General features: G+C 49.8%; 1 protein-coding gene across 5 annotated transcripts in view; it reads left to right on the top strand.

The window, feature by feature from the left end:
- The window catches only part of SLC25A42 (solute carrier family 25 member 42), a 169,254-nt gene that overhangs the window by 23,089 nt on the left and 132,213 nt on the right, over positions 1-13,952 (top strand). The window contains exon 1 of one of the 5 annotated variants that reach the window (XM_078671156.1): positions 2,572-2,671. The exons of the other annotated variants lie outside the window; for them this stretch is intronic. The gene's annotated coding sequence lies outside the window, so the exon portion shown is untranslated. Of the gene's footprint in view, positions 1-2,571; positions 2,672-13,952 lie in introns of those variants that run through there. 5 annotated transcript variants of the gene reach the window in all.

The raw sequence follows: 13,952 nt of genomic DNA, 5'->3' as shown, positions 1-13,952 counted from the left end.
TTTCAATAATGGGGTGTATTAAAATGCCCTCTGACACTTCAAATAAACAAAATACGACCTGACTTTTATGTAACTTTCAGTCTCAAGATTTTGTGCTGCTGCATGCACTATACTCCCCAAAACCTCCTCGTCCATTTGCACACTTCTGCGCTTCTCTTGGTCAAACGTTCGTGTTTTGTAGTGTTGATGACTTCCAGGACATAGCTATTTATTTCACTATTACCAGGGCTAGGTGAGAGAATTAGCCTTTGGATTGCATCCCCATCGCTTTTGATTGGCTCTTTAATGTGCTTTTCAAAAATCCTTTGTTTTCTGTGGTTTATAGCTTACAATTGTCCCTCCTTTTGCTGGTTTGGTCATGCCCTAGAGACTGCCCCTGTTACATGCATTATTTCACAATGGTCCATATAGGTTAGTGTCACACACTACTTGTTTAGTCAATTTCCTGTTCTACTGCGCGCACTCCCTGCAGCCTTGCCGTGAAGCACGTCCGTGACCTGAGACAAAATGGTTATTACTAAAAAGCTGTGCTAATGCATTGAAGGTGCAGCGATGTTTTATATTGCAGCTTGAAGCTGAAGTTCCTTTCTGTTCCCAAAGGTCCCCTATCCTTAATCTTGTCTAGGGCGCCCAGCATGTTGCAGCTGCTGGGACAGGGGAAGCCTCTATTGTCTCTAGCCACTGTGTTCAGGTGACGTCAGCAGCCAGTTGCTTGTTCCCACCTCTCTTCTACCTCCTACAGGTTTCGTCTTGGGTTGGGTCCTGGGCCTCTATAATGCCAACCTCTGTTACTGGCCTTCCCGGGTCCTAGCTTTTCCAGTTTTTCCAAGTCTTGTTGCTGGACTTGGATCAGATTGCCTGCCATAGCTGTCTGTTCCCAGTCCTGGCTCCAACAGCTACTCCCTTCGTTGCGGTACCTTTTTCTGCAGTGCTTGTAGGTGCTTCTCTGGTCACAGTGATAATTGCTCATTCAAGTCATCTAGACAGTGCTGCTAGCTGCTACTCTGGTCTGGTCAGTAATTCCTCATTCTAAGTCCTCTAGACGGTGCTGCTTCTCTGGTCCCAGTGGTAATTCCTCATTCTAAGCACTTTCGGCAGTGCTGCTAGCTGCTACTCTGGTCCCGTCTAACTCCTCATACTAAGTCTTCTAGGCAATGCTACAGCTGTGTTTCTTTTCCCAGTGGTAATTCCCCATTCTAAGTCCTCTAGGAAGTGCTGCAGCTGTGTCTCTGTTCGCAGTGGTTATTCCTCATTTTTAGGCCTCTACGCACTGCTACTAGCTGCTTCTCTGGTCCTGTCGGTAATTCCTCATTCCAAGTCCTCTAGACAGTGCTGCTAGCTGCTACTCTGGTCCTAGTGGTAATTCTTCATTTTGAAAATTACACACAGTGCTGCTAGCAACTACTCTGGTCCAGTCTGTAATTCCTCATTCTAAGTCCTCTATAAAGTGCTTGAAGCTGCCACTCTGGTCTGTCGATAATTCCTCATTCTAAGTCACTGTGCAGTGCTGCAGCTATGCCACTGGTCACAGTGGTAATTCCTCTTTCTTAGTCCACTAGGCTGTGCTGCTAGAGGCTTCTCCGGTCCTGTCTGTAATTCCTTATTCTAAGTTCTCTAGACAGTGCTGCCCCTACGTCTCTGTTCAACCATCCATTACACTCCAAACCTAAACACATAGGTAAAAGACATTGTCATTTACAACGCCTGTTGCTCTAAATCTCAAAAATGCGAAACATATTGCCTTGCAAATGCTTGTTGCTCTGGTAGTCTATCTGTATAGTCTTGTCCGTTTGTATCCGCATGGCATTGTCCGGTAGTACTAGATGAAAATACTTTTATGGTTACCTGAGCAGCCCTTAGTCCTGGTTTGCTCCTGAGATTCCTTAACTCCATTTGAGAATCACTTAATGTGTGTCTAGCCGTGGTAGAAAATGTGCACATGATTATGACAACAGAGTTGAGCAGCAAGCAAGCCAATTCCGCTTTTGTGCATCTTTTTGTGTGAATGTTCTGTTTTTAAGTTTATTTATGTGTGGACTGTACCAAACACTGACCCACACAGAAATGTGTTGTTGTTTTGTGGTGTTTATGTTCAGTGAGGCTTGAAAGTGGGTGGTAGAATGGGCCTCGGCATGGGTGAGGCAGTCTCATGTCAAGCTCCAGTGCTCTAACCTTCCCTCTCCAGTTCTTTCTGACCCTGTGCTTCACAAGTGGCAATTTGCACAGGAAAGAATGCACTGTGATCTTGTGAACAGGCCAGTGAGTTAGCATAGCAGTTCTCTGATTATACTGAATAAGCAGCTACCAGCGACGTTATCATATGATCTATTTTTATTGATGTCATAACTACAGTTGCATAAGTACTTTATTACCCTTGCTTTCTCAAGTTTGCTTGAAAATGCATCATTTGCACACTTGTTTTTCCTGAGGGAGAACCCACCAGCCATCATTGTCTGTCACTGTGATTTGAGACCAGAACGGTTGTGTTAATTAAATCCCTTTCGTCATGTCGTTACGGAGTAGGTAGTAGAACTTCTGCTTAAAATGTCACTTTTTATTTCTATCTCAAAGACTACGGACTCTGTGTGTCCCCTTTACACTCCTGCAGTGATCTTATTATTGGCCATGAGTAAGAAAAAAAAGTCACCAATCCAAGTGTGGATGAGATCAGGTAAGCTTTTGGGTACAGCTTCGTGTAATGGCCTTTATATTTCGTATGACGGAAAAATCGTCTTTCCTGTGAATCTTGTGCAGCGTAGAAGCGGTTGATGTGGGGACCTTGCTTGGTTTATACTTCTGTGTCAAGAGGCAGATGAACTTTGTCTCGGTAGTTTTTAACCACCAGTTTTCCATCTGAGGTTGGCTTCAGATCCCTTTCCTTCTGAGATAGAGTACCACTACTGCCAGTCACGTGGGATGATGCTGGACAGATTTGAGGCCAAAATAGTATTTTCTCTCTGAACTTTAGATGTGAGCTATAAATGTGTACGATGAGGCTATACAAAATACACGTCTTGCTAGTCTGTAGCACACACCCAATGGCTGCAAAATCTGACGAGTTACCAGCATTCTAAATGGTGTTCTTTCACTCACTCGCTTCTTTATTTGTTTTTTGGTGCAACAGAAGATGAACCTGTATTTCTGTCATAGATATTTATTTCACTTAAGAGAATAACTCTAGGATGTGCCTTTTTATTCGTGTGAGAACAAAGTGTTCAGTTGAAGGTACTGGAGGCGACATCTTCCTGGTTCGGAAGCTACTCAGTGTTCCTGAACAACAGCAAAGAGCTTGACTCTAGTGTTGGGTTTGTAGCTGTGGCTTCAGGGGTGGGATTCTCACCCTTTCATCAGTATGAAAAGGTCTCCTCGCGGTGCATGGCACTTCTTTGTCCCAGTGCAGGCATCCTGGTGTTCCATTACACTTCTATTTGTCACATCTCCATACTTTTTGGAACACTGCCACGTCAAGAGCTTAATTCCAGGCAGCGATTTTAGCACAGCACTCTACTTCCGCACTGTGTATACCTGGAGGGTGTCTGTTTCATCAGAAGGTTATTTGAGGACGCTTGAAAGGTAGGATCCCAGTCGTGCTTGATATTTGCACCTCTATACTGTTTTGTCGCAACTAAAACTTTGCAGGCAGTATTTAAACAAGCATTTACAATGCAATGGTATCGCCTTTGGAAAAGTTAGAGCTCTTGGCATTGTAAATGACACATTTTGTATTTATGTGTTGGTTTTGAAAACAGATAAATAAATGGCATTGTCATTTACATTGCCATTAGCTTAATCTCTCGCAAATGTGAGACCTATTGTACCCTACGGACGAGCTCAGCAGACCGCAATTACTACCACACACACCCAGAGCCACACACACACATCCAGAGCCACACACACACACACACCCAGAGCCACACACACACACCCAGAGCCACACATACACACACCCAGAGCCACACATACACACACCTAGAGCCACACATACACACACCCAGAGCCACACATACACACACCCAGAGCCACACATACACACACCCAGAGCCACACATACACACACCCAGAGCCACACACACACACACACAGAGCCACACACACACACCCCCAGAGCCACATACACACAAACACACCCAGAGCCACACACACACACCCAGAGCCACACACACACACCCAGAGCCACACACACCCAGAGCCACACACACACACCCAAAGCCACACACACACACCCAGAGCCACACACACACACACACACACACACCCAGAGCCACACACACCCAGAGCCACACACACACACACACACACCCAGAGCCACACACACACCCAGAGCCACACTCACACACACACACACACACCCAGAGCCACACACACACACACACACTCCCAGAGCCACACACACACACACTGAGAGCCACACACACCCACCCAGAGCCACACACACCCACCCAGAGCCACACACACCCACCCAGAGCCACACACACCCACTTTGCTCTTCTGAAATGTTGGCATGTATGGTAGTGAGCTGTGTGTGGTGAGTTGTGTGCGGTGAGCTTTGTCTCGTGAGCAGTGTGTGGTAAGCTGTGTGTGATGAGCTGTGTCTCGTGATCCATCAGTGTGTTGTGAGCTGTGTGGGGTGAGCTGTATGTGGTGTGTGGGGATCAGTGTCTGCCCCCGCGCTGCGCTGGTTTTGCCCCCCGGTCGGATCCTGCGCTGTGCGCATGCGCAGTGCTGGCTGCCGCTGCCCCTCGGAGGCTCTTTCATTGTCTCGCATCTCTCCCCGGCTCCCCCTTTCATCCACCGGACCTCAGCCCAGTCACCGGAGACAACTGGACCGTCATGGCGGGGACGGACCCTGCGGAGGTGAGGTGCCCTGTGCGGCTGTGCCACCCCCGGGGGCGGCGGGGCTCCTCTTTTCACCCACGGATCCGCTCTGCCTTTCATCAGGGCCCGGGGACGGATCCTGCGGGGATGAGGGGCCCTGTGCAGCTCTGCCATTTCCCGGGGGAGGGGAATTGTGCTCCTCCTTTCACCTTAGGACCCGCTCTGCCTTTCAGCCGTGCCCGACGTCACTGCCACCACTGGGTGGTTTAAGGCGCTTCCCGCTGTTTCTTGACAATGATAGTCGTGAACCTCAGCGCTGCCGCTTCTCGGCGCTCCAGAGATCCGTGCAGTGACCAGGTCCATGTGGAGCACAAGACTGACACCCGAGGGCCCCGGGACACTGAACAACTGTGGGAAAGCAGAATCGTGGGCTGCGAGGAATGATGTAAACTCCCCGAGGCTGGACAATACCGACAGTCGAGCTGAAAGGAGCCATAACAAGTGGGGCCGGAGACACGGACAGCGGGAGGGGGGGGGGGCGGGGGTGGGAACGGGCACACGGACAGCGGGAGGGGGAGGCAGGAACGGGCACACGGACAGCGGGAGGGGGGTGGGAACGGGATAAAAAAAAGTAGTAAAAAATGCCGCTTACCTGCAAATCAAGGAAAGTGAAATCGCGCAGCCCACCCCTGCAAAGCACACATTGGAAATGAAACAAACATGCCGAGACAAAAAAAAAAATCAATCGCCCACTGCCGCATGACGTACTAAAAGGGGCGGGATGAGTAAAAATCGCCGGAACGCCCACGAATCTGCTCGGGCAATGACTGACAGATCTCTCTTCCAATGGCTAGCCTCCACTTATGGAGCTAGCCAATGGAACAGAGAGGCGGGACAAAGCCCCATACTGCTTCTCAAAAGATTTTGCCTGCGCGAACGCTGCTGTGCAGCGAACGCCAGGCGAAACCTAAAAACCACAATCCTTCAGTGCAGGAAGTGATGACAGTGAAGGCCCAGCCAATGGAAGCCCCGAGAAAGAATTCAAACTGACCGCCTTTTCCAAACTCACCTGGCATTAATTATGCAAATGAGGCAGGTACATAGGTGGCGGCTCGGCGGCGCTCGGGTTTGATCCCTCAGTAACGGAGCGCCCAGAAGCCCTGCACGGTGCTCCGAGCGGCTTTACAAAATCCTTTATTTGAGATAACCTAAGGTGTTGAGGCGCCGACTGCGGCGTCTGTAGATATTGGAGGTGAGCGCTCCGGGGGGGTTTTGCTGGCGGAATGATGCTGTGCATTTGTAGAGTGGTTTTCACTGTAAACATGTTTTTGGATGCATTAAATGCAATGTCCGCTTTTGGGGAATGATGGGTTATTGTTTAAATGCTCGCCCCAGATTCTTTTTCGGTTACCTGCCTATTCCTGAATTCTTGGGATTCGCTCCCTCCGCCCGCAGAGGCAGGGAGGGGCAGGGGTTAAGTGGGATGAAAAAACTGGGGGTCTCTCAGAGGGGCGCAGTCGATGGCATTAACTCCTATGACACAACTCGGCCATGGTATGATACGCCAGTTTCATCCAGAGGTCCCATTAACGTTGGGCAGGCAGCCCTGCCAATAAGTGCCATCGCACTGCCAAAGAGACTCACCCAGTAACAGTCGCAGAAGCCTCCCTCCCTCCCGAGCCCCCCCATCTCGACTCCAGCTCGGAACAGCTCTCTCGAATGTTGATACAGCAAGTGGAGTAGAAGTTGCGCTTCCAGAAATACAGTGAACGAGCTGCAGAGCGTTGATTACAGTTCCAGCAAAGCTCCAGAAACAATCCCTTTCACCGCCACTGGTGCTGAGACACGGACAGCGGGAGGGGGGGGAACAAACACACGGACAGCGGGAGGGGGGCGGGGGCGGGAACGGGCACACGGACAGCGGGAGGGGGGCGGGAACGGGATAAAAAAAAGTTGTAAAAAATGCCGCTTACCTGCAAATCAAGGAAAGTGAAATCGCGCAGCCCAACCCTGCAAAGCACACGTTGGAAATGAAACAAACATGCCGAGACAAAAAAAAACAAAACAACCGCCCACCGCCGCATGACGTACTAAAAGGGGCGGGATGAGTAAAAATCGCCGGAAAGCCCACGAATCTGCTCGGGCAGTGACTGATAGATCTCTCTTCCAATGGCTAGCCTCCATTTATGGAGCTAGCCAATGGGACAAAGCCCCATACTGCTTCTCAAAAGATTTCTCCTGCGCGAACGCTGCTGCGCAGCGAACGCCAGGCGAAACCTAAAAAATTAAATGTTTTTGGTAAATGTTATCATTAGCTACCACCACTTTGCACTTACATCTTTTGAGTAATTGCCTAGCCATCAGAAAACTTGAAAATCCTAATGCTTCCCACCACACTAAAACGTAACCACACCACTATTCACCGACTTAAAAAAGTTATGCAGTGTATTTTATCCATCTTGTTAAACTTTGGGCCGCATTAATGCCAAATTCTCTGAATGTTAGCCCACAGTAGTGCCAAGCTAAACAAGATTTTTGCCATCCTAATACCTTTCGATTTTATCAACGCCACCCCATATGTCCTGCGTAATATACGATTGTGTCCTTGTAACATTCCTAGTTAATATTGAAATGTTGTTTAACTTAAAGGCAGGTGGTACTGATAACAGCCATGTAGAGCACAGGAGACACTAAGGCATACATCCTCCTTCCTCCCCCAGAGTATGGCATTGAAGGTAAATCTGAAACCGACCTCCTGCCTCTTCATCTGGCCATCTGCTTGCTTCTGAAGACCGAAATTATGGATGGTGTTAATAGTGGCAGACTTCTGGCCACAGAGAAGTATCCTTCTCCCTGGTTAGGATTTCAGGGCTCTTGATGCAAGTCACTGCCACTGAGAAGGAGCCGCCAGGCTGAACATTGACCATTCAGCAACTTGCTTGAGGGTTCCCAGCTACATGTAACAGGCAGCAACCATTGTAGTGCAACACCAGAGTAAAGTAAAGGATTATTTGTAAATCTCAGCTAAGATCAAAACTCTATCACGGCAGCACTTTAGTTGAGCAACATTCATCCTTCTGCCGATGCTGGCTCGGTAATATTTATTTTTTATTTATTTATAAGGTAGTATCACGCCAGAACCAAGTTTCTAGAACATCGAAATGCTGTACAACATAAAAACCATAAAATAACAAAACCAGTCCCCTTGAACAGGCTCGTATGGCTTTGCCAGCATTGGCACACCTCAGTAGGGGAAGCATCCAACTAGGGGAATATTGGGGAAACCCCATATATTACCGTTGCTCTAAAAGCAGTATCAGTATACACTGCTCTTAGGTGTTACTGAAATGATTACAGAATGCTACTATAGTTTTTTGTGTAGTCAATAAGTGCCTTTTGTAGTGTTTGGTTATATCCCTGGCATAGTTTTCTGTCAGGCAGTGTTAGAAAATCTAATTTTCTTAGTCGTTTTTGGGTTTCGCCTGCCGAAGGCTGCGCTCTGCGCAGCTTTTCAGCGCAGGTGAAATCCTATGTCGACAATAAGGACTTCTGGAACGTCCCCCGGCTCTCATTGGCTAGCTCCATAAATGGAGGCTAGCCATTGAGTGCCGGATCTGTCCATCAAGGCCGGACCAGATTCGGGGGCGTTCCGGAGATTTTTTCCCAGGGCGGAGTTATGTTTTTTCCCCGTTCCCTCCCCTTTCACTGAAAGTGAATTCAGATGCGCTGTCCATTCCCGCCCCCTCCGTGTCCTCTCCCGCCCCCCTCGCTGTCCTGTGCACGTTTCCCGCCGTCCGTGTCATCTCCCGCCCTCCTCCCGCCGTCCGTGTCCTCTCCCGCCCTCCTCCCGCCGTCCGTGTCCTCTCCCGCCCTCCTCCCGCCGTCCGTGTCCTCTCCCACCACCTCCCGCCGTCCGTGTCCTCTCCCGCCCTCCTCCCGCCGTCCGTGTCCTCCCCCCCTCTCCAGGGCAAAGCTTCGGGCCGGAAAGCGCCCCTATGGCTGCGAGCAAAGTTCCAGGGACTGCTCTTCCGACTGGGCTGCTACATTCAGAGGAACTGCGGCAAATTCCTGGCGGTGGGTCTTCTCATCTTTGGCGCTTTCGCCGTCGGATTACGGGCCGCCAACCTGGAGACCAACGTGGAGGAGCTCTGGGTGGAAGGTAAGATGTGACCCTTGTTTTTCTAGCCACTCTCCTCCTCGGCATAGCCGTGCTCCCCCTTACACGCAGCAGGCAGCTGCAGTGGGCTCCGGGCCTACAAAGGACCTCCACGCGCTCGGAGGGGGTTGATTGGCAGCTGTGGTTTGGGGTGCTCGGGGCTCCCTTTCTGTGCTTGTTTTGCTCTGGGACGCCATCTTGTTAGTGTTTGTAAAAAGTTTTTTAAAAGCTGCCTTCGTTTCATAGTTTATTACTTGAGCAACCGGGAAATGACAAGCTCAGTGCCATTGTGTCTGGCATCAAGGTGTTACATTCCAACTAGCTCCTAGATGAGTAGAACATATGGTTTACTGATTGACGATTAAGTGAGCCATGTTATAGGCAGGGGTGCACACTGAAAATTCCAATATCTCACAGACATAGCCAAATGGCCCCCACAGCGCAGAGATGTTACGGTGCCCGTAGGTTGCTGGTCTGTGCCCAAAGCACGCTAAGAACACATGAGTCTTAAACGAGTCCGGAACACACTCAATACGTTTTACTGGGGCCGTTTCGGATCCGGCTGGATTCTTCATCACGCAGCTGTTTTCCCTCGTACTAGAACAAAATACGGCAAACAAAGATCTCATTCTCGCCTTAGGCAAATATAACCTACACACTCGACCTCCATATTAACCAAGTGTACGAGAGTAGGCGTGGTTTAGACGGACGGAAAGGGAAGTCTTCTTGCAATTTCGACCGGTACCCCGTCCACCATTTGTAAGTACCCCCGGGTCCTCCGTATGTATGAGTACCCCCGGGGTGCTGCAAAGAGTTCCGAACATTTGTTTAGTTGGTAGTCAGTTTATCTCTACCGGGGGTGTTTTGCAGCCTTCTCAGCCAAAAATCACTGTGGGTGTTTTTTTTTAGCATTGGTGTGTTATTTTCTTTTTTTCTCCTAAAAACCCCCAACACGAATCCAAAGTACAGTAGTGGAAACAACGTAACGGCTGCTGACAGTCAGCGGTTATGTTTATGAAGCTGCATTGTTTGTGCCAGGTTGGAAGTTACCGGCTTCCGGGTGTGGGGCCGGACGTTCCAGAGAAGTCGGATTCAGCAGGTGAGGTACTTGCAAACAGACATCTCGTTTATGCATCTATTTCTGGGAGACACGGCAGATTCGGTTATTTGTAAAACACGATAGCAGCAGGGTTATACTTTTATAATACAAAAAGGCAATTGTTCGCAGCTTCGAAGCACTAAGCTTAAAATATATTATTGAGACACCATTATTGTTCTCACCGTTGTAGCAGGTTTTCCGGTGATTATAGTGCTGTTCATTGAGATTTTCGGTATTTTTAGTATAGTTGAAATCTGTTGTGTTCCAGGTAAAGTACATGCCTGGCACTTTAAATATGTTATGTGGAAGTATTCATCTACCGATTACTACAACATCATCAAGCAGCGGCCAGTATTTCCATTGTATACTTTGACAGATGCATTTTGGTGATTACATTTTATCTGGCTGTGCTTGCTTCCCTGCCCCCTGGCTGTGCTTGCTTCCCTGCCCCCTGGCTGTGCTTGCTTCCCTGCCCGTGCTTGCTTCCCTGCCCCCTGGCTGTGCTTGCTCCCCGCCCCCTGGTTCCCATTCCCCTGGCTGTGCTTGCTCCCCTGCCCCCTCGCTGTGCTTGCTCCCCTGCCCCCTCGCTGTGCTTGCTTCCCTGCCCCCTGGCTGTGCTTGCTTCCCTGCCCCCTGGCTGTGCTTGCTTCCCTGCCCCCTGGCTGTGCTTGCTTCTCTGCCCCCTGGCTGTGCTTGCTTCCCTGCCCCCTGGCTGTGCTTGCTTCCCTGCCCCCTGGCTGTGCTTGCTTCCCTGCCCCCTGGCTGTGCTTGCTTCCCTGCCCCCTGGCTGTGCTTGCTTCCCTGCCCCCTGGCTGTGCTTGCTTCCCTGCCCCCTGGCTGTGCTTGCTTCCCTGCCCCCTGGCTGTGCTTGCTTCCCTGCCCGTGCTTGCTTCCCTGCCCCCTGGCTGTGCTTGCTCCCCGCCCCGTGGTTCCCATTCCCCTGGCTGTGCTTGCTCCCCTGCCCCCTCGCTGTGCTTGCTCCCCTGCCCCCTCGCTGTGCTTGCTTCCCTGCCCCCTCGCTGTGCTTGCTTCCCTGCCCCCTGGCTGTGCTTGCTTCCCTGCCCCCTGGCTGTGCTTGCTTCTCTGCCCCCTGGCTGTGCTTGCTTCCCTGCCCCCTGGCTGTGCTTGCTTCCCTGCCCCCTGGCTGTGCTTGCTTCCCTGCCCCCTGGCTGTGCTTGCTTCCCTGCCCCCTGGCTGTGCTTGCTTCCCTGCCCCCTGGCTGTGCTTGCTTCCCTGCCCCCTGGCTGTGCTTGCTCCCCTGCCCCCTGGCTGTGCTTGCTTACCTGCCCCCTCGCTGTGCTTGCTTACCTGCCCCCTCGCTGTGCTTGCTTACCTGCCCCCTCGCTGTGCTTGCTTACCTGCCCCCTCGCTGTGCTTGCTTACCTGCCCCCTCGCTGTGCTTGCTTACCTGCCCCCTCGCTGTGCTTGCTTCCCTGCCCCCTCGCTGTGCTTGCTTCCCTGCCCCCTCGCTGTGCTTGCTTCCCTGCCCCCTCGCTGTGCTTGCTTCCCTGCCCCCTCGCTGTGCTTGCTTCCCTGCCCCCTCGCTGTGCTTGCTTCCCTGCCCCCTCGCTGTGCTTGCTTCCCTGCCCCCTCGCTGTGCTTGCTTCCCTGCCCCCTCGCTGTGCTTGCTCTCCTGGGTGTGTGTGGCTTTGGGTGGGTGGGTGGGTGTGGCTCGGGGTGGGTGGGTGTGGCTCTGGGTGGGTGTGTGTGGCTCTGGGTGTGTGTGTGTGTGTGGCTCTGGGTGTGTGTGTGTGTGGCTCTGGGTGTGTGTGTGTGTGTGTGGCTCTGCGTGTGGCTCCGTGTGTGGCTCTCTCTGTGTGTGGCTCCGTGTGTGGCTCTCTCTGTGTGTGGCTCCGTGTGTGGCTCTCTCTGTGTGTGGCTCCGTGTGTGGCTCTCTCTGTGTGTGGCTCCGTGTGTGGCTCTCTCTGTGTGTGGCTCCGTGTGTGGCTCTCTCTGTGTGTGGGTCTGTGTGTGTGGGTCTGTGTGTTTGTGTGTGGCTCTGTGTGTGTGTGTGGGGGGGGCTCTGTTGGTGTGTGTGTGGGTCTGTGTGTGTCTGTATGTGTGTTTTTGTGTGGCATTTGCCAGAGATTAAACTATTGGCATTGTAAATGACAATGCCATTTATTTATCTGTTTTGAAGACCAACACATAAATACAAATTTTGTCATTTACAGTGCCAATAGCTCAAACTTTTCAAAAGGCGAAACCATTGCATTGTAAATGCTTGTTTTTGTCTGTATTTAGTTGCTGTGTTTCCTCACATTGTTCTTTGACAGACTTGAATTTTTGGAATTGAATTTGAATTTGTTGTACAGTTAAAACTCACAATATAAAAAAGACAAAACATTAAACACAATTTCATTGTCTGTGTAGTCCATTTCAAGGGTATTAAAGTGCTTTTGCTTCAGAGTGCTGGTCATGAGTTTAGCTGACCTGATTCTAGACGGGGTGCCTCTGTGATTAAGAAAAGTGTCCTAGCTGTGTGCTATACTACCTGCACCTTTTTATAAGTCTTTGAGTCTGCTAGCCACTATGTCAAAGTACTTTGTTAATCGGCAGTTTAGTTGAGTTTCCTCTGGATTGAAACACAGCATCACAGCTTGCCTGCAGCTTCTTATTCCCTTTTCGTTCCGTTCTAATCGTAGTAAGGCACGCCTTATGTCCACCAGGTTTGGGCAAATACAGAATATGTGTGTTAAGTCCTCTTTACCTATCCCACAGAGGCGGCAGGACTGTTCTCCATCTCTCCTTTTCCAGGGTGCCATGTGAGGAAGGATTGATAGAACACCGAAGCGCAATTTTAAGAAGTTTTCTTTTGTCTTCCGTGTAAGTCCCATGTTCAGATATGCTTGTGGTTTAGGCGTTTTATAATCGTTCAATACTGTCCAAACATGAGCCCTCTTGGCCAGAATTTCCTTATCTTCTATTATTGATACCAGTTTAGTTTTGTTACTATCTTTTTAAACCACTTATTATCTGCGGATGTCTCCCAGAGGTTTGTTAGTTCGAGATACTCCAGTGATTCTGATAGGTACTTCTTATCGGGTGATTTATCTCGGGTTGACAGCTCTGTCCCAGACTGATACAGTGCCTCACATGAATCGGCCGCTCCGAAGGCCTTTCCAGTATAATAAAGGGAGCAGTTGGTCATGTAGTTATTGTTCAGATAGCTCTCTTCCTCGTAGAGGTTACTTATTACTTTTTAAATGAATACAGGGATACCTTCTTAGTTTGCAATCCTAGGAGCCATCCTAGCGTGCTGGTCACCAGCCTGAGACTTTTGTTCGGCTCTGTGTGTATGTGCATGTGTATTTGTTATGTATATATATGTATTTGTTGTATGTAAGCTTAGCTTAAAAACATAACTTCTTAAATTACTGCAATAGTTCCATACCTGTTGCTTCTCGACGAGGAAATAGTCATAGCTATGAAATGAAGACTTGACACTGTCGACTGTGTACAATGTTCTGGTCTGTCTTGTCCGACCCATTATTGATAGAATGGAGTCTCTGCTCAGATTTTCTCTCAATGCAGTTTCAAATAAGGAGTTGCTATGCAATTGATCTCGCATTACTGAAAGTTTGAGCTATTGCAGATGCATTATTATTTGCAACGCCAATAGGTCAAACTTTCAGTAATGCGAGACTTATTGCAAATGCTTGTTTAATCTTGATCTCACCTCTGGGATCCCATGGTGTTCTTCAGCAGACCAGTGGCCTGTTGAAAAGGACCTAAATGTTCCCTCTCCAGATAACAACATGGATGAACACTGCATTTGCTGGTGACGGGGGGAGGAGAGGGTGTGTACAAGCGAGGAGTCAAGAGATGGCCAGAGGTGGCCAACCAAAAGTATCATTTGGTGACGTCTGCTGGGAGAGTGCC

Source organism: Lissotriton helveticus, chromosome 12, assembly GCF_964261635.1.
Source record: "Lissotriton helveticus chromosome 12, aLisHel1.1, whole genome shotgun sequence".
In the NCBI taxonomy this organism is placed as follows: domain Eukaryota; kingdom Metazoa; phylum Chordata; class Amphibia; order Caudata; family Salamandridae; genus Lissotriton; species Lissotriton helveticus.
The sequence above is the reverse complement of the archived record's forward strand: the minus strand, read 5'-3'. Positions and strand labels throughout refer to the sequence as shown.